The sequence below is a fragment of the Triticum aestivum genome, chromosome 6D, assembly GCF_018294505.1.
Source record: "Triticum aestivum cultivar Chinese Spring chromosome 6D, IWGSC CS RefSeq v2.1, whole genome shotgun sequence".
NCBI lineage: Eukaryota > Viridiplantae > Streptophyta > Magnoliopsida > Poales > Poaceae > Triticum > Triticum aestivum.
Window position 1 is genome coordinate 32,989,608 of NC_057811.1, and position 27,620 is coordinate 33,017,227.

General features: G+C 45.0%; 1 long non-coding RNA gene across 1 annotated transcript; it reads left to right on the forward strand.

Moving 5' to 3' along the window:
* Nucleotides 1–1,535: 1,535 nt before the first annotated feature.
* Nucleotides 1,536–4,274, forward strand: LOC123140925 (uncharacterized). Its single transcript, XR_006470098.1, has 6 exons — nucleotides 1,536–1,890; nucleotides 1,984–2,049; nucleotides 2,148–2,209; nucleotides 2,304–2,681; nucleotides 3,537–3,846; nucleotides 3,947–4,274. It is a non-coding gene; the product is annotated as an uncharacterized lncRNA (long non-coding RNA).
* The last annotated feature ends 23,346 nt before the right edge of the window (nucleotides 4,275–27,620 follow it).

Here is a 27,620-nt window from a genome sequence, read left to right on the forward strand (position 1 = left end):
TGAATGGGTAACAACAATGAATGTTGCTAGACCCGGAAAGTTTCTTGCACTGCAACAACTCGAGATGGATCGTGAAGATGCCAATCATTGTCCGCAAGAACAGCATATTACTGTCCTCAGCAATCCCTAACACCATCTTAAATGGTCCTCCCTCCTGTGGATTTGGTGGGAGTTGCAGTAGCTTGTCTAGTTCGATGGTTCTTCCCAACACCCCTGACGCGACGCCATCATGTTCGGTCTTCCTATTCCATATATGGGCACTTGATCCTGACAGATAGAGGAAACCCAGCCCACCGTCATCTGTTTGGGTAATCGAGTACCGGTAGTCGCTCCCACTCCTAGCATCCAAATGTGCCGACAAACCTATCATGGCTAGGTTCGATCCTAATGTGACGGCAAACCTATCATGGCTAGGTTGTGCCTCTCCAAATCAAACTCAAGAATTCCAACCGTGCCCTCGGACAAGAACCAGTAAAGGGAATTCCCAACCAGCACATCGGGTATATAGGATAAACCGCCCAAAGATCTGGTGCGGAAAGGAATCTCATTAGCCCTGAGTGGAAACGGTGTTGACATGGGATTACTCCACACGCCAGTCTCCGACGAGTAAACACTGACGACTACATGTTGCTTGGCGCACTTGCCTACCAAGACCACCTGGAAGTGGTCGACGTCCCCGGCTCCAGCTGTGCGGAGCACCGCTCCGCTGCACATCCTGTCAAAGCCCAGGGGAGAGCCAAGGCGGTGTTGCTCACCGCTGATAAGGTTCCACACCACCAGGACCCTTCCACCCTCGCACAATTTGTAGTGCGAGACGAGTACCAGGCCATGCCGGCATCCATGGTTGGTGGAGGAGTCGTTGTTGCGCTAACGCAGCAAGGACAATTGCCCGGGTGTGACACGGTCGGGGGCCTCAAGGGTAGGCACGAAGGAGAGGTCCGGATGGCTTCTGTCGAAGAAACCGAGCAGGGGGGCGTTGCGGCGGTGGTGGAGGCGGAAGGGCGGGAGAACCCCGGGTCGGAGACGAGCAGGCGCCAGCGCGTGTAGACGGCGGAGGCGCGGGGGAGCGAGGACGGCTACGGGGGCAGGCGGAGGAGGATCTGGCGAGCAGGTCGCCGTCTTCGAGGGGCGCCGCTGCAGGCGAACATGGGTGGTGGCGGAGGCTACTCCTCGTCTCGCCCTCCTCACGGCAGAAGCTCATGCGAGTTGCGGGCCGACGACGGGGAGGGGATCGACGGCGCGGTGGCGTACGATCGGGATCTCGGGCGGCGCTCATGCTGAGGTGGGAGAGTGATGGACGCTCGCGTGTGGTTGGGGAGAGCTGCGGCGTGGAGTGATAACTGATTTCTTTTTCTTTTTTGAGTAGATGGAGTGATCTCTACTTGTAATGTCTCAGTTGGTAGTCTCCGTCGGTTTATTTTCGTCCCACTTACCATGGTTTTTTTCGTCCTCTCCCCCACCCCACCCCTACGCACACACTAAAAAAACCGGTTTTGAGCCCGTATTTTTTCCTCTCGATCCAGTTGCTTCCTCGATCTAGGAAATCCTAGGGCGTGGTCTTGGGACGCCACCGCCGCCATCACTGGGGTTCCCAGCCGCCACCGCCACCGCCTTCGCTGGGGTTCCCAGCCGCCGCCGCCCAATCTCCGAAACCGCCGCAGCCGGCGCCATCGCAACCCCAGGTCAGTGTAGTACTCAGAGGAGGTCGTGGTCCCCCCAATCCATCTCAATACCACCGCCCGCCCAGGACGACATGCAACGACCGGCATTGGCGCGTCCTCGTGGGTGGCGGTGAGGAGGACGGCCAGTGGCAGCCCCCCGAAGCACCACCACGATAGCACCTTGCCGCGGCCGCTCGGCATGGGTTGCCGCCCCGCGTCCTAGAGATGGGTAAGTTCCCGTTTTACTGCAGGACAGCTTCTATGATGTTACAAGACAGGCAAATTGATGCTTGTATATTGAATTGGGTTCTTCGTTGTTTAGGGAATCTTGTAGCTGGAGATGTATACATGGTTGACTCAATCCTAATTGTTGGAAACAATATCACAGGTTAGCTAATCACCCTTTTGTGTCGATTTATTCAACAGCGCCTTGATTCTTTCATCATCAGTTACAGTTTCTAAGTATTAACTAAATATTATTCTCAGATCAAAGCTTTATCGAGTCTCATAAAATGTGTGAGAAGTGTGAGAATAGAGTTCTCAGGAAGGTATGCTTTCATTTGCTGGTTCAAGGTTACCTCATCTAGCGATGCATACTACAGCATATGATTTATGGTTTCAAATTTGTGGACAACTTATTAGGAGGCATCATGGGCATTGTGAAACGTAGCAGCAGGCAACTTTGGGCACAGGAAATATTGCAGGTTATGAGGGTGTACCCCAAACAGGGCCCAAAGCATGTGGAGAGGAAGGATGCCCACGGGCATTTGTTGGCGCGAGCTGATGCGATCTCGCTGTGGCAATTGGGGATGGGTAGATGGGGAGGCATGGTGGAGGCCGGTGGGAGCATCTAGCAAGAAAAGAATGAGCGAGGCGGCGGCAGTGTACAGTGGCATGGCCGTTGTGTGGCAGCTGTCGCATAGACGTCGAAGGAGCACCAGCGATGTGCACGCACACACAGACACACACTGATGGTGCTGCTGGAGGCCATGGGGCTGAGCAAGGATGTGAGCGGTACACGTACGATTCTTAGTGATCCGTCTTCACTGTCATTTTTAGCTGGTTAATTTACTTTCTGTCAAAGTAGTTTGCTAGATGACGGAATTTATCTTTCATTTTGTTCATTCTGCTCTAGATACTCTACGTGTTTTTACACATGATATGAGAAATAATTTTCACTAGGCAAAGTATGGCTATAATATGAACTATGGTGCAATTCCTCATGACCTTTCCAAATATATTACCGGTTTGCCGCTCAGAACGGAAATTATAATGACACATGCTTTATTTAATTCTGAAATTGATGGTATCCCGTGCATGCAGTATATTAAGTTAATTTATGATCTACGAGATTATGTACCCGGATTTACAAAGGCAAAAGTGGAGTACTGTGAGATACATCATTAGTTCAACGCCAGGTTCAAAAAATGAATGTTTTTGTTTTTTTATTGTAGTATCTATCTGCATATGGCTGTTAAAAAAATAGCTAGCATTGTAACAAATTGACAATCTTACAAACGTGTCCTAACAGTTTTGAACCTTATAGCTTATACTCACACATGAGCTTTGGTTGATTTTTCTAGATTAAAAAAGCATGCAGTTGTTTAAGATTTTTAAACCTTTGCTCTATCTGTGAGCAAAATCACACCTGCCCCTGTTAACTAAACAAGATGCTTGTCAATTAGTAGAAGTACTGCTAGATTTCCATTTGTGGGTTTCCATTTTACTGAAGTTTACTTCTTTTTCGATATTTCCTGCAAGTAAAAACTACTATACATCACTGCAAATGTGTTTCTGCATTGTTTGTTTCATTAGTTTATTTCCATTTTTCACAAAAAGATATATTTACTGTTACCTTTTGTCCACATTTTGTAGGGCACTGGTAGCATTATACTATCAAGAACACCGGCATGGCATTGACTCTTGTTACCTATAATGCACGTGACACGCCATGGTCGTCTTCCACCACACTGCGGCCTCCACACGACGCCTCCAACCCTCCAAAGCGTGTCACCTCAATGGTCGCCGTCGCCTCATGCTCCAGCTCTCCCAGCCACCGCCACAGGTCACCGCCTCCGTCCCTCCAAAGAACAGCGCCTCTCTTGTTGCAACCTCCTTGCCACGGCGACCAACGACGGGGAGGAGGAGGAGCTGGGCGAGGCAGGGAGGCCAAGGGCGAAGTGTTGTGGGTGCTTCATTCGGATAGAACATGTTGTAGCCTTGTAGGTCAAGGGCTGACTCCTTAATATCTTGCAGTACTAAAGTTATGTTATTGGTTGCTACAGGTCACCACATCCACTTCCTAGGGCCGCAGGGGGCAATGGTGAGGAGGTGAGCGACAACGGGAGGCTAAGGTGAAACTGATGAGAAGTAGTGTAGCTTCCTCAATTATGTGTATGGAGAAGGGAAAAGTGTGGGTAGCTTTGAGGCAAGTCGTGGTTGGTTCAAAGTTTCACATATGCTCTCTAATGGTAGATCATGAACTGTTAGACAATACTCAGCTAGATGTAGGTATGGATCGAGCTCTGAATGTGATGCGTAATTATTAGTCCATGTTTTTGTGAGTCAGACCAGACGAAATCACACTGTAAATGTGGGTGAAGATCAAACAAGGCGAAGTGGATTTATTAAGCTTTGCGGGTTACTCAAAATAGAGACCATGTTTTCTTGATTGATGCTCATTGGAAGAATATTATTCATACTACCTGCTGAGTAACAACTGGATATGCCATTTTTCTTGAGATATTTACATTTTCATAGTGTGTAAACTGAGATTATTCTCACCATCTCATTTTTCCCAGTTCATATACATTTACTTCAATGCCTTTTTTTGCCTTTCTTTATCATGTCATGTGCTTCCTTGAGTGGTGAGATGAAGTTCACTATGCCGTCAAAATATATGCCTATTTTTAGGTTGGATATGATATAGTTGTCCTATGCCTTTTTGCTAGGTTAATTAGGACCAATTTTCATCCTATGTTGTGGTATGCATTGAAGTGGGATGTGCGTAATGTTTTGCTTTTTCTAGGGAAGGCCATTATGTCTCTATTCATATCAATAGTAATTACACTATTTACGATATTACATGGAAAAAAGTGAGGGGGTTCATTGACACGATTATGATGATTTTTTTAATAAAAAACATATAGCCAACTCTTGTATCATACCATTCGCTTCTCTTCGGAAGTGCTTCAATTTGAATTTCCCATTCGATCTCAAAACTTAAGCTTGCTTGGGAATCACAATTGTCGATGAAAGGCTAGATACTCCGTCATGAAGTGTTTCACTCTAGCCATCTAGAGGGACGACGATGCATGCAATCATTTGCATAACAGAATACAAATAGGTTGAGTCATCAATTCGAGTGAGAATAACTTGTTTCATGCGATTTGTAGTGGACAAAAGCGGAGACAGATTATTTTTATAATAGCTAATTCAACAACACAAGTGCTACAGCTTAATCATTATGGGCATATGATACGATTCTAGCTATTTTCCTTTGTATGGGTGATTTTAATCGTGGCGTAGGAGGGTTCATATGAGTGGAGCTGAAGCCAACAAGCAACTTGTTGATCCAATTGTTAGGGGTGATGGGACTCAACAATTTGATAGAATTGAAGGGAACACCAAACGAATTTAGAGTGGGGTGACAACATTGTGAAGTAACACAATGATCAAAGAGCTGAAGTTGAGGGGCTCGTGATAGACCATTTGTTGGCCCGTGGCAACGCACGGGCGTTCTACTTGATACTGGACCAAACATGGTTAATTTTTTTAGAGAAAAAATTGTTTTATAATCATAATGTATCTTGCTATTGTTGGGTTAAGATTTATTTGGAGTGTTTATCCACCTATTTTTGAGTCCTCTTGGTTCGATACACAGATTTGATTCAATCATGAACAATGATTTGCAAGCAAACCCTCTTGTACCCAAAATCACAATGGTTGGCATCTCAATGAGCGAAGGGGGAGATATGAGCAAAGCGAACCTAATGAAAATAAAGGTAGTATGGCATCTAATGATTGGGACGCCAGACCAGTTGAGACATTACAATTCTTTGCTTGATTTTAGATTTACACCGCTATTTAAGATTGATTGTTGTCACTTGGATATTCCATTTTGGACTGCACTTGCACTTAGTCAGCACGATTCTACAAATGAGTTGTCCCTTTCTATCTTGGTTTTGACTACTAGGAACCATTTTTGAAATGCAATGCCTCTTTAATACAATCTGAATAGCTTCTTGTCACTTTTGCATTGCATCTTTGACTTTCAAGTTCAACATAATCAGCTGATGGATACTCCCTCTGTAAACTAATATAAGAGCATTTAGATTACTATTTTTGTATTCTAAACGCTATTATATTAGTTTACGGAGGGAGGACTTGTGTAGTAGATTTGTTTTGATTTTGGATTTGTATCCTGTAGCTAGCTCGCATTTCCTAGACATCATATTTGGCGCTTCTCTCACCATTTAGACGAGCGAGAGAATAAGGACACGCATACATGAAGGCTATCTCCCATATTGTTAAATATGGAGTTTATTCTACAAATGGTTTACTCCCTTATTATTCTGTTGGATTTTCCAGTACATTTACTTATGCAATTGGGAAGCAAAAACTAAAGTTCAATTCCAGATTTTTTTTCCAGAAACATAAAATAGTGACATACAATATAATGCATCAGCGGAAGAGAAGGAGGCATATGAAGCTGAGAGAGGTGACGGGGAGCACGAGAAACTGCTCCCGCTGCAAGAGAGAGAGCCATGCCAATAGTCAGTTGTGAGCTTGTGGCGTTGGTCGCGACCGCCGCATCACCAACCATGATCGTCCAGGCTGTGGCATGGGGGTCGTGCTTGCTGCTTGTGCGCCGATCCCCCCATCGTGATGATAAGGCGACTCCCCAACCCCGATGATAAGGCTTCATCAATTCAATTTTGACTCTGTAGACAACTAGCTTTTGGTAAGTGCAGCATGCTCAAGTTTAGTTTGTAGCTATTTTCGTGTTCTGCATTTTAGTGGTACAAGATTGTGTTACACAATCTTGGCCTAGAGGACTAGAGGTGCTCCCATTTTAGGCCAAACACAGTTTATTCTGAAACCATTGCATCTTTTGCTGAAATGCTTCAAGGTGGTTTTACTATTACAGTATGACCATGCTTGTAATGCCAGCTTGTCTTGAGAGGTCGGCTAATTCAGTAGGCTTATTCAATGGCGAATAGGTCCATGTATTAGATAGGATCAACAAGAGTTGGCTGGCAGCTGCTATGTATATGTTATGGATCAGAGGCAATTAATCTGTCTTTGCCCCCCCCCCCCCCCCCTTTTTAATTCAAGCCCTTAAGATTATGCTCTTAAATGCAAACACATGACTTACTTCCAAATTTAACCAGACTGCATTCTACAATGAGCTATATAGCTGATGTTGATCATAATCAGTACGTGTATAGAGCAGTTTTAAGATTTCCTGTTTTCTTCATATTGAATACCAATTGCGCAGTATGTGTATTTGTAGCATATTGCAGACTTGCAGTGAAGTTGTGCCTGCTATACATGAGATGTACATTATTTTTAGATAACTTTTCTTGAAATTAAAAATACTAAAATGCACATGTTTCTACCAATTTATTGGTACTCGATGACTTCCTTATTGAGGTTGTGATTTGCTATACAATTTCTTACATGTTAGAAGGTACATATGAGATAGAGTAAAGTAGATTATATATGGGATATAGACTAGAAAATTATAAGGCGTCATATGCAAGTTGGCTGAAAAATCTTAGGAATGCATTGACTTTGGCCGAACACGGGGCAAGACATGAACTTGATGCCTGATAGTTATCGTCGCTGCACCTTTGCATCTGTTCTATTTTGTTGCAATATCCTGCATTGAATGAGAGCTGTTACCATGCACACGTTTGCGATGCAGGTTCCAACACTACCACAAAGCTTGGTTAAGCACTTTCAAAAAAAAAACAAAGCTTGGTTAAGCCATGGGTCACTTATTGATAAATGTAGTCGAAGTCTATTTTTTTGCAAAATGAAATATATATTCTTGGTTTAATGATTCATATTGTTTCAGAACTGCTTACATTGATTTTTGTGCTAAGGTTGAGAAAACTAGGTAATTATCTAGCCATGTCAGTAACATAATATGCCTTGAGTATTCAAACATGGTAATACAAATTTTGCAACTTGATACTTAATTCTTGCAAGGAATATTCTTGTTTGCCTGATTAACGAGATACTTGAGTCACTTCACAAAATGTTACGTCTTTGGAGGCGTTCACAGGAAAGGCTACTGGTGTTGTCATCGTTGTTGCCAGTTATAAACTAAATGATCTTTAGCATGATGGAATGTTATTAACTCTTGTGGTGAACACTAATGACCTTTTAGCGTTGCATAGTGAGTATGAGATTGGGCCTCCCGTCTTTGGTAGAAAATATGTTCCAGTCTGTCTAAGTTGTAGAGGGAGCATATATTGCTTATTATTGGCATTAATTGCATTGTGCTTCCCTTCTTTGGTGCAAATTCACTTTATGTCCATTGCCTAATTTGTACAAAAAACGTAGAATGCTATTGGCATAATTACTTTTCCTCGAGAGCAGAGTTTCTGAAGTGTATGGAGACGAGAAAGGTATGTGCTACCATATCCTGATCGTCAAGAGTAAATGTGTGCGTGTGGCTTTCACGCAAGTCATTATTCTGAAGTGTCTTTGCAACTTCAGATTGTGATTTTAGTGTTGCTATTTCTTACATATTAGAGGGCACACATTATTTTTCACATTCCATCTTTGCAGAGGAGTAGTTGTTATCTGTAATCAGATAGTGTATAAGAAATGAAAGATTTGTTTGTCTTAGCATGAAAATGTTAAATATTAAAATATGCATGACATCATATTCAACACATATCCGAATTATGCCAAATTTGTTTGATCAGTGCAAAATTGCATAAGCTATTTTTTTGTTATTCCGCTGCCAACACATGTGTATTTATCTAGGCGGATATAGGCGGTGTGCTATTTAATGCATTGTTATTTAGTTGGCCAGTAATAAGTTCTAAAAAGCATCCTCCTACAAGAGCCAAATCTCTGTAAAATTTAGAGTGAATAAATCTTTGTTCTATATACATGTAATGCTTGTCATCAACTTTTAGTTTCTTTTACCGAGAGTGTTACTTTCTTTTACATTTTAGAAATGGTTGTTTGTTTATTTCTTCTCATCAGATCGGAGTTCATTGGTTTGTTTGTTCCTTTTTATCAGTCATCTACCATGGAATGTTCTATATAAGTTTTTTGTCCAAAGAGATATTTTCTCTCATGTGCTTTAATCATATGCACAGATGGTTGCGCGTGCAGTATTAAAACGAGTCAATCAATCCATTTTATGATGAATTTAAGAGTTTTTATCTTGAAAGTAGTCTTACAAAATTTATTTTTGGACTAAAATCTTGAATTCTAGGGTCTATGCCAGTGATGTGATGCTTACATGTTCTATGATGTTTTTCCAACACACCCTCCATGGTTGCTTGACAGGAAACAGAGAAGTGGCCGGATGGGCAATCAACTCATCTGTTGATTGGATTGGGGGTGGCATGAACAAAGTAAAGGTGAAGAAAGCAAGCTTGGACACTAGGTGGCGGCACCAACAGGGGAAGTGTCAGGCGTGAACCAAACATCTATGGCTTGTTGCTTTGAATCTTGCCGGTCTAGGCAAGGTCAGCTCTTGTCACGATGCAATGATCAACCTCTAAGAAATTCTTGCGTACATGTCTTTTAGTACTATTTTTCCCATGGTCCATCTGTGTATATCATTTCCATGATGCGGTGATTTTGATAATTTTTCTTAAAATCTTTACTTATTAGTTGGGGATATCTTCTCGAAATAACAAAAGTATAATATAGGCAAGAATAAGTATCAGAACTAACGCCATGGTGCTCATGTAAGTCTAGACATGGATTAAAAAGTTTACAATGTCAAGTCATTTTTGTTTGTTGTACAGATTATAATCATTAATTTGTGTGATCCAGAAGTTCTGAAAGTTATCTTAGCCTGTATAAAGGTTAAAATTTCAATTTAATGTTTAACCTTCTAGGATGTTTACTGTAGCTGCCGAACGTTAACACTGAGCAAAATTGAGTTGAGCCAAAAGTTAAGTTTTGAGTCGAGGGAAAGGGGTTAGTGTGTGAGAGAGAAAAGAGAGACAGGGTGAGACTCAGAGAAGGTAGGAGAGAGAATGGGAGAGAGAGAGATGGAGGGTGGTAGACACAAAGAGATGTGCATTGTATTCATATATGTGCAATTGAAAAGGAAAAATTGAAGGGCCCATGACAACGCACGGGCGTTCTACTAGTAACTCATAAGGACGAGGGATGGGAACGAGGGAGTGGTCGAACCCATCTTGAAGATCGGGCGGCTGCGGCCCCGACTGATGCTAACGTGTGAATCGGCCCGCCGATTTATAATAACGGTTTATATTATCTAAATAAATTCAGGCTGACAATATGAAAGTGGAACCCTTTTTTTTTCCCTGCCACATGCATGCTGGACTCAATTCGTAAACTCAAACCATGTGATGCCAAAATGGAAGTCGTCACCGCAATGGTTGTAATTTTGGTGATGTATTCATAACCCCGATAGCAAGAACAAGAAAACTTTGTGACCCGTGCTTTAATCTACTCATAGAACTGAAAAGTACTATCACTTGCAAGCAAGCAAAATAAAATTTTATACCAATAATATAGCATGTTTTGCAACGCTAAATCGCCTGTGCACATGCGGCTACGCGAGGTCGTTATCCTCGCCACTCACCCCCACGTGATTCGTGCTAACTCCAATACGACGCTCGTATAAACTCCCCTGGGCAGCGTACACCTCCTTGTATATGGCTCGTATTTCTCTCTACGCGTCAGTAAAGGCCCACATGCCACCCGGTGGTGACAACGGCTAGCTGCAACAGGCGGCAGCGACCAACGCCAAGGCATTTACTGAGCTGTAGCCACAACGGCTACATGCACCAGGCGGGAGGGAGATGCGCATTGGTCATACCTCAGCCACAACGGCTAGCCGGCGACGCTCCTCTCTGCCTTTAAAAACACCATGTTCCCGTGCTTCGGATGGCCATTCCAAGCAGCTCCTTTTCTCCATTTCTCTCAGATTAGCCGGGCTTGCAAAGCATGTGTTCGTCCGTGTCCCGTAGTAGTTCAACACCAACTCCATCACACCACACGAGCAATCAGATGCCTCCACTCACTCAGGGCCGGCCCTGAGGGGGGGCAGGGGGGCAGCCGCCCCGGGCCCCCAAGGTGGAGGGGCCCCCGAATATGTATTTTACATTAGGCCTACGATTTAGGCTGCAGTAAAAAAAGTTCATCTGTGCTGGCCCACCGCCCAAGTGGTAGCAGCTATTGTAGATGGGAAGTCTATTTCTTTTGCGAAAATTGTAGATGGAAAGTCTGATACATCGGCATAACTCAGGCACTGACTCGCGGGATCCATGACCGAACGCGTGCATCGCCATCACGAACGCAGCGGGCGCCGCTTTTTCGTCTCATGCCTAGATTGTGGCGGATGAACCAGGAGAGGTTTCTCAAGGAAGAGGCCTGGATCTCAAGGGACGTTGTCCACGCCGGAAATCAGAGGCGGATCGGTGCTGCTATGGGTCTATAGAGGTGAGTTTTGCTGGACGACATCTTCCACTATTTGCACAATTAATCATTTTGATTCTGTGGTTTAATACTGATGATCACGTGGTGCTATAGATCTCAATTCTCAAGCGAAGAAAGAGGTTCTGGATGCAGCTCATGGCGGTTAATTTATAGATGAACTGAGCAATGACGGCACAATTGGGTAATTAACTCTTGATTTAATCATTTGCATAACGAGGTGGGAGTAACTTTGCACTATCGCGGCACCGTAGATTTGATTTTGAAGACATAAAGGTATCTAAGTTTTGAAGTTATGAAGAAATATTTTCCACATCAGTCATATGGATTTACTCATCTATCTAATTTCTCATATATACTCCTATTTGTGGTAACAGTCTTACCATTGTCATTACGAGAATTCAAAATTTGAATTCAACAATGCTTTTAGGATGCAAATTGTTTTACGACTATTCTTGGAGTCTTCTGTCCCTTTTGGTACCTAAAATAATATACTCCTACAGATGTAGTTTAAACATGTCCTTGCATCACGCTCTGTTGTATATTTCTCCATTGCCCGTAATTCTGGTGTTTATGTTGAGGGCCCCTAGGTTTTAGTTTCGCCCCGGGCCCCCGAAATCTGAGGACCGGTCCTGCACTCACTAGTAGAAAAATGGGCTTTGGTCACAGGGAAATATTCACATTAGTCCCGGTTCAGTCACGAACCGGGACTAATGTGAGCATTGGTCCCGGCTCGTGCGGCCAGGGGCCTGCCGGGCCTCGTGGGGGCATTGGTCCCGATTCGTCTGGACCCTTTGGTCCCGGTTGGTGGGACAAACCGGGACCAATGGGCCACGCTCCTGGCCCACCACCCTTTAGTCCCGGTTCCTACCACAAACCTGGACTAAAGGGCTGGTCCTAGTTGCGGCCAGTGTTTAGTCCCACCTCGCCAACTAAAGGGCGCTCACACCAGTTTATAAGCCCGTCCCTCTCTGAATTGTTGAGCTCCTCTTAAAGTGAAAATAGATGCCCTTATACAGGGAATTTGACCTAAATTCACAGTAAATTTCATAGAAATTTATTATGAATTTAGGTTTGAATTTCTCTATAAGCGCATCTATGTTCATTTTTTATATTATAAAATAAATAAACCTAATAAAATAAATAAAACTAAATAAACCTTAATAAAATAAAATAAAATAACTAATAATAACCTAAAATAAATAAAACCTTAATAAATTAAGTAAAAATAGCAGCAGTAAAATAAATAAAAATAAAATAATTAAAGTAAAATACATAAGTAATTAGAAATAAAATAAATAAGTTTTTTGTTGTAAGTAGAAACAAAACAAAACAAATAAAGCAAAGAGAAAAAACAGAGGAAAAAATTATGCCACCTACTGGGCCACCACGGCCTGAATACGACTAGAAACCCATCCATGGGCCAGGATTCAGGCCCGCAGAAGGCCCAGTAGGCCCCACAGGCAAATAGTGACAGAATAGGCCCGTAAGCCTGCATTTGAGAGGAGCTCGAAGTGGTCAGCGCAGCTGCGCTTATAAACCATTGTCGAAGCCTCTTGGCTAGCGAGGTGGGACTAAACATCCCACCGCACCGCGCCAGTTCCAGCACAAGGCCTTTGGTCCCGGTTGGTGCCACCAACCGGGACTAAAGGGGGCATTGGTCCCGGTTCGTGGCACCAACCGGGACCAAAGGCCTTTAGTCCCGGTTGGTGCCACGAACCGGGACCACTGAGTTCCCTATATATACCCCATCGCCACAGCAGAGCACTCCACAGTGCTCTGTTTTTTCTGGTCGGCGAGGGGAGGGCATTTGGGTGCTCTAGCTCACCTCCTATGCACATGAGGTGTTCGATGAAATGTCTGAGCCACACTAGTTAATCTTTGTCCTCTCGAAACTCGACCTCCGAGCTCCATTTTCCCCGAGATTTGTGTAGGTTTAGCGGTCCGTCACGTCCCGTCCCCGTCTTCACCGCCGTCGATCGCCCGCGCCGATTTCGTCCCCAGCACCACCGTGGTGAGCCTCTTGTTCTTATCTTCTTTCTGAAATGAAAAAATTCTTATTTTAGATAGTTACTTGTCTAATTTTGGTACTTTTATTATTCCTTCTTATTACATAGTGCGATGGTTTTGGTATCCGCCCCCGTCGGCCCTCGTCCTGTCTATGATTCGAATGTGGTATATATTATCTTTTTATAACTATTTGGTTCATTTATTGTTTATGACAAATATACCGACCAACGTGACATAGATTTTATTTATCTAGGAGGTGGTTGAACCGGAAATTCTAACCGACCCTATTGTCGAGAGGTTAAATTTAGTTGAAGAAGAAAACAATTACTTGAAGGAAAAAATAAAAAAAATTGAGGAGGAGAAGATGATATTGGAGTTGCATGTTGCGGATGTCGTCCATGATCACAAGATCAACATGGATGCAATGCGCTTGAAGATTAGAAAGATTAGAAAATATGCCATTCATACCGAGGCTTGGTATCATTATGCCGTTGGATCAATTGTTACCTTGGTTGCGATTATGATCGCATTTGTTTTCGCATTGAAATGTTTTACATAGTTTCAATGTATGGTTTAATTAATTAGATGCTCTGGAGAGCTATATATATGTTGTTAGACGAGAACTATGTATGTACTTTGGTTTTAATGTGATGATGAACTTCTATTAATTTGGTCACTTAATTATCTATCCATGATGTTCTGTAATGGTTTTTGACACACTTAATTATATATAATGCACGCAGATGAACCGGCAATGGATGTACGGTGACAGACACACCTCCGAGTACATTAAGGGTGTGCATGATTTTCTCGAAGTGGCTGAGGCAAACAACCAGAATGGTTTTATGTGTTGTCCATGCCCTATATGTGGGAATACGAAGTCTTACTCTGACCGGAAAATCCTTCACACCACCTACTTTACAAGGGTTTCATGCCACACTATAATGTTTGGACGAGGCACGGAGAAATAGGGGTTATGATGGAAGACGGCGAAGAAGAAGAGGACGATGACAACTATGTGCCCCCTGAATACGGTGATGCTGCAACGGGGGAAGCTGCTGAAGATCAAGAGGAACCAGACGATGTGCCCAATGATGCTGCAAGGGGGAAGCTGCTGAAGATCAAGAGGAACCAGTGCCCGATGATGATGATCTCCGCCGGGTCATAGTCGATGCAAGGACGCAATGCGAAAGTCAAAAGGAGAAGCTGAAGTTCGATCGCATGTTAGAGGATCACAAAAAAGGGTTGTACTGGCAACACAAAGCTCGGTACCGTACTGGAATTGCTGCAGTGGAAGGCAGAGAATGCTGTGCCTGACAAAGGATTTGAGAAGCTATTGAAAATATTGAAGAAGAAGCTTCCAAAGGATAACGAATTGCCCGACAGTACATACGCAACAAAGAAGGTCGTATGCCCTCTAGGATTGGAGGTGCAGAAGATACATGCATGCCCTAATGACTGCATCCTCTACCGCGGTGCGTACAAGGATCTGAACGCATGCCCGCTATGCGGTGCATTGCGGTATAAGATCAGACGAGATGACCCTGGTGATGTTGACGGCGAGCCCCCCAGGAAGAGGGTTCCTGCGAAGGTGATGTGGTATGCTCCTATAATACCACGGTTGAAACGTCTGTCCAGAAACGGAGAGCATGCCAAGTTGATGCGATGGCACAGTGAGGACCGTAAGAAAGACGGGAAGTTGAGAGCACCCGCTGACAGGTCGCAGTGGAGAAAAATCGAGAGAAAGTACTGGGCTGAGTTTGCAGCTGGCCCAAGGAACGTATGGTTTGGTTTAAGCGCGGATGGCATTAATCCTTTCGGGGAGCAGAGCAGCAATCACAGCACCTGGCCCGTGACTCTATGTATGTATAACCTTCCTCCTTGGATGTGCATGAAGCGGAAGTTCATTATGATGCCAGTTCTCATCCAAGGCCCTAAGCAACCCGGCAACGACATTGATGTGTACCTAAGGCCATTAGTTGAAGAACTTTTACAGCTGTGGAATGGAAACGGTGTACGTACGTGGGATGAGCACAAACAGGAGGAATTTAACCTGCACGCGTTGCTGTTTGTAACCATCAACGATTGGCCCGCTCTCAGTAACCTTTCAGGACAGACAAACAAGGGATACCACGCATGCACGCACTGTTTAGATGACACTGAAAGTATATACCTGGACAAAAGCAGGAAGAATTTGTACCTGGGCCATCGTCGATTTCTTCCGACCAACCATCAATGTCGAAAGAAAGGCAAGCATTTCAAAGGCGAGGCAGATCACCAGAAGAAGCCCGCCATGCGTACCGGTGATCACGTACTTGCTATGGTCAATGATTTACACGTAATCTTTGGAAAGGGTCCCGACGGACTAGCTGTTCTGAATGACGCTGAGGGACACGCACCCATGTGGAAGAAGAAATCTATATTTTGGGACCTACCCTACTGGAAAGAGCTAGAGGTCCGCTCTTCAATCAACGTGATGCACGTGACGAAGAACCTTTGCGTGAACCTGCTAGGCTTCTTGGGCGTGTATGGGAAGACAAAAGATACACCTGAGGCACGGGAGGACCTGCAATGTTTGCACGAAAAAGACGGCATGCCTCCGAAGCAGTATGAAGGTCCTGCCAGCTACGCTCTTACGAAAGAAGAGAAATAAATCTTCTTTGAATGCCTGCTCAGTATGAAGGTCCCGACTGGCTTCTCGTCGAATATAAAGGGAATAATAAATGTGCCAGAGAAAAAGTTCCAGAACCTAAAGTCTCATGACTGCCACGTGATTATGACGCAACTGCTTCCGGTTGCATTGAGGGGGCTTCTACCGGAAAACGTCCGATTAGCCGTTGTGAAGCTATGTGCATTCCTCAATGCAATCTCTCAGAAGGTGATCGATCCAGAAATCATACCAAGGTTAAGGAGTGATGTGGCGCAATGACTTGTCAGTTTCGAGCTAGTGTTCCCACCATCCTTCTTCAATATCATGACGCACGTCCTAGTTCATCTAGTCGACGAGATTGTCATTCTGGGGCCCGTATTTCTACACAATATGTTCCCCTTTGAGAGGTTCATGGGAGTCCTAAAGAAATATGTCCATAACCGCGCTAGGCCAGAAGGAAGCATCTCCATGGGCCATCAAACAGAGGATGTCATTGGGTTTTTTGTTGACTTCATTCCTGGCCTTAAGAAGATAGGTCTCCCTAAATCGCGGTATGAGGGGAGACTGACTGGAAAAGGCACGCTTGGAGGGGACTCAATAATATGCAGGGACGGCTATTCTTGGTCTCAAGCACACTACACAGTTCTACAGAACTCTACCTTGGTGACCCTGTATGTCGATGAACACAAGAACAGTCTGCGCTCCAAACACCCGGAGCAGTGTGACGACTGGATTACATGTGAACACATCAGGACTTTCAGCAGTTGGTTGGAAACACGTCTCAGAGGTGACACCACTGTTTGTGATGAGTTGTACTCGTTGTCCAGGGGACCATCTTCGACTGTATTGACTTACAAAGGATACGAGATAAATGGGAATACATTTTACACGATCGTCCAAGATCAAAAGAGCACCAACCAAAACAGCGGTGTCCGCTTTGATGCAGCAGCCGAGAGGGGAAAGGACACATATTATGGTTACATAATGGACATATGGGAACTTGACTACGGACATGATTTTAAGGTCCCTTTGTTTAAGTGCAAATGGGTCAATCTGTCAGGAGGCGGGGTACAGGTAGACCCACAGTACGGAATGACAACAGTGGATCTGAACAATCTTGGGTACACTGACGAACCGTTCGTCCTAGCCAATGATGTGGCACAGGTTATCTATGTGAAGGACATGTCTACCAGACCGAGGAAAAGAAAAGATAAGGAAGCGAATACATCATACGATGAGCCAAAGCGCCACATAGTTCTTTCAGGAAAAAGGGACATTCTGGAAGTGGAGGGCAAGACAGACATGTCTGAAGATTATGAAAAGTTTCATGAAATTCCTCCCTTCAAAGTCAAGGCTGACCCAAGCATCCTGATAAACAATGAAGATTATCCATGGTTACGACGCAATAAGCAAATGACACAAGCGAAGAAAAAGTAAAGACTTTCTCCCGCAACTATTATGATGATACCATGCCAACTTGTAATAGACGAGTATGATACCATTGTCCGTTTTGTACAAGAAGTGCATCTAGTTTTTGCCGTAACCCTCTCAACTTTCTTGCACATGCTATGTGGATGAAATGATGATACCATGACAACTTTCAACCATTTCAGAGTTCATTTGAAATGCTTTTCAATTTTAGGGTCTTATAGCTCAAAATAATTAGTAAATGCATGAAAAATAACAGGCCAAAAATTAAAAATTATGCCACCTACTGGGCCACCATGGCCTGAATACGATTAGAAACCCATCCATGGGCCAGGATTCAGGCCCGCAGAAGGCCCACTAGGCCCACAGGCATGTACAGAGAGGTTAGGCCCGTAAGCCTGCTTTAGAGAGGAGCTCGACAGCTCAGGCGCACCGCACCTTATAAACAGGTGCGGCTCTCTCTCAGCTAGCGAGGTGGGACTAAACTCACCACCACGCCGCTGTGCAAGGCCATTGGTCCCGGTTGGTGGCACGAACCGGGACCAATTCCACCCTTTGGTCCCTGTTGGTGCCACGAACCGGAACTAATGAGGCTGTGGCCCCATGAGCACCTTTAGTACCGATTCGTGGCACGAACCGGTACTAGAGTTTCTTACTAAGCAGTTTTTTAGTCCCACCTCGCTAGCTGAGAGGCACTAGGAGCGGTTTATAAGCCCTGAGTGCAGAGACGGTGAAGAAGAGGCGCAATGCTCATGTTGCTTAGCTTCAAGCCTTGAGGAATAAGGTAGACTGCATGGAGCTATGTGCAGTGCAGTCTACACTATTCCGAAAGGCTTGAAGCTAATCAACGAGCATTGCGCCTCTTTTTTATTTTTAATAACTTATTACAACTCCGGACTTCTTGTGTTCCGACAAAATAAAATAAACTTTAATAAAATTTATGAAACTAAAATTAACAAAGTATTTTCTATTCAAAACATTATAAGAAACCTCTATTATTATTGAAACTAAAATCATATAAAATTGATGCAACTAAAATTATCAAAATATTTTCTGTTCAAAATCATTAAAAGCAAAAAGAATTTTCATAAAGAACCTTTTTTGATAGAAACTGTAATAGCAAAAAGAATTATCATAAAGTAAAATAAATAAGTAATTAGAAACAAAATAAAATAAAATAAATAAGTTTTTTGTTGTAAGTAGAAACAAAACAAAATAAATATAGCAAAAAAGAAAACAAAAAAACTAAATACAGCAAAAAAAATTGTTGGGGCGCTGCCCGCTGGGCCCTCCAACCCTTGGGTTTGCAAATACAGGCCCAGAAGGGCTAGAGGGCTCAACGGGCAGCGCGCCAAAGTTAGGCCCAGAAGCCTGCTATAGAGAGGAGTTCGAGACAGCAGCCGCAGCGGGGCTTATAAACCACACCGAGCCCCTCTCAACTAGCGAGGTGGGACTAAACTTTTGTCCGCGACGCGGGCAGCAAGAGGCCTTTGGTCCCGGTTGGTGCCACCAACCGGGACTAAAGGGGTGCATTGGTACCGGTTCGTGGCACCAACCGGGACCAATGCCCCCCCTTTAGTCCCGGTTGGTGCCACCAACCGGGACCAAAGGCCGCCGCCCGCCTTCCCTGAAAAGGGACCTTTGGTCCCGGTTGGTGGCACCAACCGGGACTAAAGGGTGGCATTGGTCCCGGCTGGTGCCACGAACCGGGACCAATGCCCTTGCTATATAACTAGGACTTGTGAAAATTTCACATCTCCCTCGCCTCCCTCGCCAGTTGCCCCCGCCGCCAGGCTTCCCAAATCGCTCGCGCGCTCCTCGTCGTCGTCGCCGCCACCGGCCGCCATCCCCGTCTCCCCGTGCCCCTGCCCCGCGCCCGAGACCACGCCGGCCGCCGCCCCGTGCCCCTGCGCCGTCCCCGAGCACGCACGGCCGCGCCCCTGCGCCCCGGCCCGCCCCCACCATTGTCGTCGTCGCCGGCGCCCGCCCCCACTGCCGCCCCTACCTCGACGCCGCCCCTCCTCCCCGTTCGGTCCGGCTCCGGCGACCCCCTTTCCTCCCTGTCCCCTCGATCCTCTTCATATAATTTTTTCATATAATTTTTTCATATGCATATGTTGATTATATGGATGGATGGATGATGTATATGTTCATTATATGGATGGATGGATGATGTATGCTTTTTTTCATATAATTTTTTTAGGCATGTTTTAGAATTTTTAGGCAGATTTTTAGAATTTTTGTGTATGTATGTTATGTTTATATGTATGTATGTTCATATGTATGTATGTTCATATGTATGGATGTTTATATGCAAAGCATATGCAAAGAAAATGTATGAATGGTCATATGCAAAGAAAAATGTATGTATGGTCATATGCAAAGAAAATGTATGTATGTATGTTCATATGAATGAAAAATGTATGTATGCATGTTCATATGCATATGCAAAGAAAATGTATGTTCATATGCATATGCAAAGAAAATGTATGTTCATATATATGATGATATGTTCATATAAAAAGGAAAATAAGAAGAGGAAGAAAGGAGAAGAAGAGGAGAGGAAGAAGAGGAGAAATAAATAAGAAGAGGAAAAAAGAAGAAAAAGAAGAGGAGAAGAGAAGAAGAAAGGAATAGGAGAGAAGAAGAAAAATAGAAAAAATTCTATTTTTTCTTCTTCTCTCCTCTATTCCTTTCTTCTTCTCCTCTTTTTTTTTCTTCGATCTTCTCCTCTATTCCTTTTCTTCTTCTCCTCTTTTTGTTTCTTCTTCGTTTTCTTATGTTTTATCGGGTCTGTCGTCGTCGATATACCCCTCTCCCGATAACTTCAACACGAGGGGGGGTCGATATACCCCCTCCCCGATAATATTATTTTTCCATGTACGTATGTCGTCGTTGTCGATATAACCCCCTCCCGATAACTTCAACACGTGGGGGGGGGTCGATATACCCCCTCCCCGATAACATTATTTTCCCATGTATGTATGTCGTCGTTGTCGATATATATAACTCCCTCCCAGATAACTTCGACATGATGGACGGTCGATATTTATACCCCTCTCGACCGTGATAACTTATACCACGGGAGCACCCCCCGGCCCTCTCGCTCGACCAAAACTCTCGAGGACACCCCAAACCCTAGAAAAAAACGATGTCGGTCTCCTACCCCCTCCCGCCGCGCCCCTACCCTTGAAGCGTTGCCGAGGCCACCCCAAACCCGGAATAAGCTAGGTCTACATTTGCACTAATATATCCACCTGTTGTCATGTTTGTGTAATAATTGCCATGTTGTAATATTTGCAGAAACAATGGAGCACGGACGAGACGAGCAAGCAGAAGAGGTGTTGGGGGACATAATCTTAGCTGGAGGTGATATCTTGTCGTATCTTAACGACAATGATGGTCTGGAAGAACAGGGTGAAGAAGCAGGCTACGGTGATCGAAGAGTGGAGGAGGAAAGACATGATTATGATGGCTCCGGTGACCCAATGCTGGTGCAAGAAGGAGCCCGTGGTGACGGCTCCGGTGACCGAACAGAGTCCGGCCAGGTAAATATATTAGTTAAGCCTGTGCTGACTAGCTAATTGATGCATTCATTGTTTTGGTATGTACACATATTAATTAACACTCGTCTTTCTTCTTTTTTCTAGCCCTTCGGATCGAGCACAACTGCGGTAAGGAGGATCCGGAGAAGCCAGTTATAGAGCAATTAATCAAGTCTCATGCTCTTAAGAAGATGGCAGACCTATTCAGGAGGTGGAAGAATGAGCTGAAAACGTTTGTCGACAAAGAAGAGACACCAGAATTCATCAGCCGGTATGAGAAGATCAGAGATCACTGGCCCGCATTTGTGGCCCACAAGACATCGGAAAAGAGTAAGAAGATGTCAGCGACAAACAAGAAGAATGCTGCGAAGAAGAAGCTTCACCATCGAGGTGGCTACCTCAAAGCCCGACCTAAGTGGGCCAAGGCTGAGAATGATCTGCTTGAAAAAGGGATCGAACCACAGACAATGAACTGGACAGACCGTTGCCGGACTTGGTTCTTTGGGGCTGGCGGAACCTTGGACCCTGTATCAGGGAGGTGCGTTTGGACGAACGAGCTTTTGAGAATACCAGTCAAGAAGATTCAGCAATATATCGATGCAGCACAGGAAGGGACGTTCGTTCCAGACAGAGAGAACGACGAGCTCACAATGGCCCTCAGGAATCCTGAGCACCCTGGACGGACACGAGGCATGCCAGGCTCCGTTCCGTGGAAGGCTGGTTTACGGACGCGGGCGGTTACAAAAGCCAGGAGAGGAGGAAAAAATTGGAGCAGATCCAAATTCAGAAGCTGCACGAAAGGGTTCAAGCGCTAGAGGAACGAGACGGCAATTGACATGTCGAAACTGCCCCCAAAGCTACACCGCCATCTCAGCGGAGAAGCAGCGTGGCTTCCACCGAGCTGCTTCAGCTGGAGCATGCGGCTCCTGCTAGCTACCCCGTGGATGCTATCACGGAGTCTCAACATTGCCACCTTATGGCGGAATGGCAGAACTTCAAAGTCAAGGCGGCTGTTGGCTCTGTTTTACCTCCTGAACCCGGCGCAACCTACCACTGCCGGCCGATTCCAGAAGGATATGCTAGGGTGATGGTGGATGAAATAACGGAGGGATTTGAGGAGCTCCAGCTTGACCACCCTACCGGTGAAGGGGAGACTCGGCTGGGTTCTACTCTGAAGACTCCATGCCTATGGCGGAAGGAGCTCATCAAGCTTCCGAACTGGACGGCTTCGGTGAGTAAGGGCACTCCGCCTCCTCCTCCACCTCCTCCTCCGACGAGTGATCAGGGCACTCATCCTCCTTCTCCGGCGCGTGGCGGCACTCCGCCTCCTTCTCCGCCTGCGCCGGCGCGCCAGAGCAGCCAGCCTCCTCCTTCTCCGCCTCGTCAGCAAGGGCGGAAGAAACCCGCCGCCGCTGCGGCTGCTCCGGCGCGTCGTAGTCCTTCTCCTCCGCCTCGTAAGCAAGGAAAGAAGACAGCCGCAGCCGCTCCGTCTGCTCTGCCGGCGTCTAGCAGTACAGCTGCCAGAGGCGGGAGGCAATACAGATTCGGTCCTTCTCTGAAGACTCCGGATAAGTTACCATACGAGAGGACCGAGGAGGAAACCAGGAAGATCGTGCGAGCCGAAGTGACAAACTTCTTTGAAGGGGTGAAAGCAAAGAAACATCCACCTCCGGAGGAGAAGGTAGATCCAGTGAAAGCAAAGCGCACTCTGGCTGCCCTGACAAAACCACCAAAGTCTCCGCCGAGAGGCAACTATGAGCGCATTCTTGCAAAGACATATGCCGAAGAGGAGCGGTCGGGAAGTACTGTCAGTGATCAATGGTTAAAAGAACGATGAGCTGGGAAAAAAATTTCCCAGCTCGGCGAACAAGCGAACCAATCGTGCCCCCCGCTCAAGTTGTCAAAAGACATCGTCGCTAATGATCCGAGGATGGTGGCCGGTTATAGCAATCTTGGAGATTACCTGCCCGACGATGTACATTATGAAATCATGGAGGTCGACGAACACAAATACCATTACGGGAAGCCTCTCGTCAAAGATGAAAGATCTCTATCAACGATGATGCGAAGACTACATGATTGGTACATGAAAACCTGCAGAGAGTCTGATGGGATGAATACTTTGACGCTGAGAGTTAAACCGGAGCATGACCTCGTTGGAATTGATCTGCTGAATGTTCCATTTGAGGATTTCTTCCAGTTTTACAATCAAAAGGCCCTCGATAAAACAACGATCACTTACTACTGTCTGTAAGTAGTACTACTTCTTTCATTAAGTCTCTCTATATAGGTCAGCTCTTTCATTGCATGTATTTATAATTATCCTCACTATATTATGCAGATTGAAGATTGCCGAATTGAAGAAAAGACAAATCGGTGATATTGGGTTCATTAACACAAATCTCATAGATGCATATACGGTTGAAAAACATCCCAAAGAAGCCGAGGCCAACTTGCTACAATCGTTGGTATTAAATCAAAACAAAGATATAATACTCTTTCCTTACAACTTCAAGTGAGTGTTACTGTCTTGTGCATATTCGGTTTCCCTTATTAGTCCAGGTTATGGTAATGTAATTGATGACTTATGCATGCATGCGCAGCTTCCACTATATTCTCCTAGAGATTAAGCTTGAGCAGGGAGTAGTAACCGTCTTAGACTCGAGACAAAAAGATCCCCAGGACTATGCGAACATGACTCAAATGCTCGAGAAGTAAGTTAAATCGATCATTATCCACCATATCAGCAACTTTGTTCATTTCCTGATATCAAGTAATTGTTTTCTTTCTCTGGCAGGGTTTGGAGAAAATTCACCGCAAAAGCTCCGGGACTGCCGAAGAAGCTGCAATTTAAACACCCGAAAGTAAGTACTATAGTAGCATGTTCCGCGCATCTCCTAGTGATTCAAGCGCTAGTTTCATCAATACCATTTAGCATGCTTGCTTATCAGTTTGATTGACCTCTATTTCTTGTAAAGTGGTTGTGGTAGGAACCCGGGAATAATTACTGTGGATATTACGTTTGTGAGTCCATCCGCTACACGACCTGTGAGCGGGGCTACACTGAAGAATAATATGAAGTGCGTAAGCAATAATATTCACAATTTTATTTTATTACCATCATTTGTGTTGAGTTTCATTTATTCATATATATATATGTATTGACCCCCTTCTTCAAATTAGATGTTTCGGAAGCGGGATGAACTCCTAGCACCAGATCGTATGCGAGGAATTCAAGAGGAATTGGCGGCATTCTTCCTTGACCACGTGATCGCTAAAAACGGAGAATACTATGTGGACCCTGTGTTCCTACAATTTAATTAGGAGATTGTATTGTAAGAGATAATCATTGTATATATGTAGCCGGTAGTGTCGGATAGATATACGAGAACTTGTTGTTCGACCAATCTCTCGGAGAAGGAGAGGTGGTCGATATCACTTCTCTCTGTATGCATATATATGTTCATGACGATCTTCTGTTTCCTTCATTTGATTACTAGCTAGCGTGTCTAGTCCTCTCCATACGTATATAGTACGTAGCGTCGACCAAGCACGGAGATAAGAGAGGACACTTCTCTCTATTAATTAGCTAGCTAACACAATATATGAAACACCTAAATTAACCCCCAAACCTCCAAAACCACCCCCTTTCAAAAAAACAAAAACCTCAGCTCCTGCCAGCTGCTGACGCGTGGATGCCTATTGGTCCCGTTTGGTGACACCAACCGGGACAAAAGGCCCTGCATATTGGTCCCGGTTGGTGACACCAACCGGGACAAAAGGCCCTGCCTATTAGTCCCGGTCGTTGGCACCAACCGGGACCAAAGGCCCCCCTGCCTGGGCTGGCAGCAGCGGCCACGTGGAGGACCTTCTGTCCCGGTTCGTGTAAGAACCGGGACTAAAGGGTTAGGGCTTTAGTAACGACCCTTTAGTCCCGGTTCGAAAACCGGGACAAAAGGCCCTTACAAACCGGGGTAAAAGCCCCTTTTCCTACTAGTGACTCCCTCTCATCCGTTGCCCCGAATGCAACGCCGGCTACGTCCTGTGGTTCGTCTCCGGGACAGAACTGAACCCAGGGAGGCACTTCTACAAGTGCGAACGGCATGGGGTAAGTTTTTCGAGACTGTCTCATTCCATCTTCTCCGGGGCATTCTAATCTTTGTTCATGCTGCAGCACGGAGGGTGCAGGTTTTGGAAGTGGGAGAACAAGTACATACAGTACTTAAGCGAGCGGTGGGGACATCTGATCTCGCACGCGTCGGTCCATCGCCACGTCGCACTGCTCGAGCAGAACCAGGCATGCCTGAAGAACATTTTCATGCTGTGCCTCGCGAATTTGGTGGTCATGGTCACTATCTTCCTCCACAAGTTCTGAAGTATCATCCCGTTTGCGCACTGACTGCCGCGCACGGCCATGGGCACGACAAGGGCACTGTTGTAGTAACATATGTAGTGTCCCCCCTCTACCTAGGGCATGCCGTTTCTTTTTCGTATGTTCTAGTAACGCATGCCGATCTTCATGTACTCCCTCCGTTCCTAAATATAAGTCTTTCTAGAGATTATACTATAGACTATATAGACTACATACGGAGCAAAATGAGTGAACCTATACTCTAAAATATGTCTATGTACATCCGTATGTAGTTTGTAGTGGAATCTCTAAAAAGACTTATATTTAGGAACGGAGGGAGTATAAGTTAGTACGTTCAGCAAGCCCATGCAGGCCGCTACTGGCTATGTGTAATAAAATTATCTCGATGTCGTCATGAGTGGCCGTCCTACCGTAATTAAACATGTCCCTAATCAGGAAACAGACGCACACACGTACTTACTGTGAGAAAGTGAAGTCATCGCCTAGTCGTTCACTTCAATGCACCAATAAGAGAGGGCGCTGCGCGCCATCAATATGCCCAGCCCACCTGCACCGAGTAACGACACCCATCACGAATTGATTGCTCCAATCAATATGGCCTGCAGACGAACAGAAGACGACAGGGCACGCGTGCTCTATAAATTGAGCTCTCGCGGCAGACCCTCGACCAACACACACGGCGCCTTCCTCCGGCAACACATAGCCACCATCGCGTGATTGTCCGTCTTTGTAAGCACACTAGTAGGAAAAGGGGCTTTTACCCCGGTTTATAAGGGTCTTTAGTCCCGGTTTGGAACCGGGACTAAAGGGTCGTTACTAATGCCCTTGGCCTTTAGTCCCGGTTCTTACACGAACCGGGACAGAAGGTCCTCCACGTGGCCGCTGTGGCCAGCCCAGGACGGAGGGCCTTTGGACACCAACCGGGGCCAATAGGCATCCACGCGTCAGCATTTCAGGGGCTGGGGGTTTTGTTTTTTTTTGAAAGGGGGGGTTTGGGGGTTTTGGGGGGTTAATTTAGGTAGCTATTAGAGAGAAGTGTCCTCTCTTATATCTCCGTGCTTGGTTTACCAACGCTATGTACTGCTATGCCTAAACATGGCTTAGATTGAAGTGAAGGCAACATGTAGTGCATGTCGAAAGTAATACTAATCCGGACTTGATCAAGTTTGGATTGTACTACTTTCGACACGCACCACATGCATGTTGCCTTCACTTCAATCCAATCCATGTTCATTTCACCCGCTGATATATAATAGCTCTTCATGCGCGCATCATGCATCATCATATATAATAACAAGTCCTACTAATCATCATCATACAACTTCTACTCGTTATTAATAACAAGTCATACGATCATCATCCTCACAGTCATCGAACCAACCCTACTTAATTGTTCTTAGCACATGATCATCAGTATTAGGTAGGACCGAAATACCCTCTTTAAGGTAAAATAGCATAAAACAATATAGACCCTGACTCTCCATTATGGAGAATGGAGATCATCCTGTCTCCAATTCTTGCGCCTCGCTTCCTTTTGCTTCCAAGAACCTCCTTGCGACTGTCCATACATTTTTTCCATTCTTTGATTTGCATGTCTCCACTTCTTTTAGAAATCCGGTATGGACGGTTGAGATTCGTAGGATGACCTGGTTGTATATTCAAAACATCAAGCCTACCATTCTGATACATCAAATGAGGCACACAATCCTCTGGTATTATCTGTTGAAAAACATAGTAATAACTTCATAATTAGCAATGATAATGTACTAGTTTTAGAACTATGCAAAATATGCACGGATGTCGTAATAGTAAGAAATCTTACCAGGGTATCTCCATAGTAGTTACCGTAGTTCAACACGTGCACTAGTGGTACGTATTGACCATAATGTTGAGGAGTTTGATTGTAGATATTGTAATTCTCAATATCAGTACAAAATCCGACCAGATGAGTTTTCTCCTTATAAGTTAACTCAGAGCCATCGGTGTAGTAGGTTCTGTCTACCATGTTCCGCACATTGTTTGAACAATCAAAATAAGCTGTCAATGAAAATAAGCTGTCAACTATTTTGAAATGAACAATATAAATTAGCTAATAACTATGTTTGAGAAACTCACATAGCGGTAGAATTGGAGGCGTATCAACAAGGACCCAATTGTCCATATTGTCTTGCTCGATGTCAGGATCACCAAGATCCATGGTGACAAGCATACCCTCATCAAAACCATACATCTTGCAAAATGCTTCCCAATTTTTGCAACCAAAATGGGTTACGCTCTCAGAATTATAC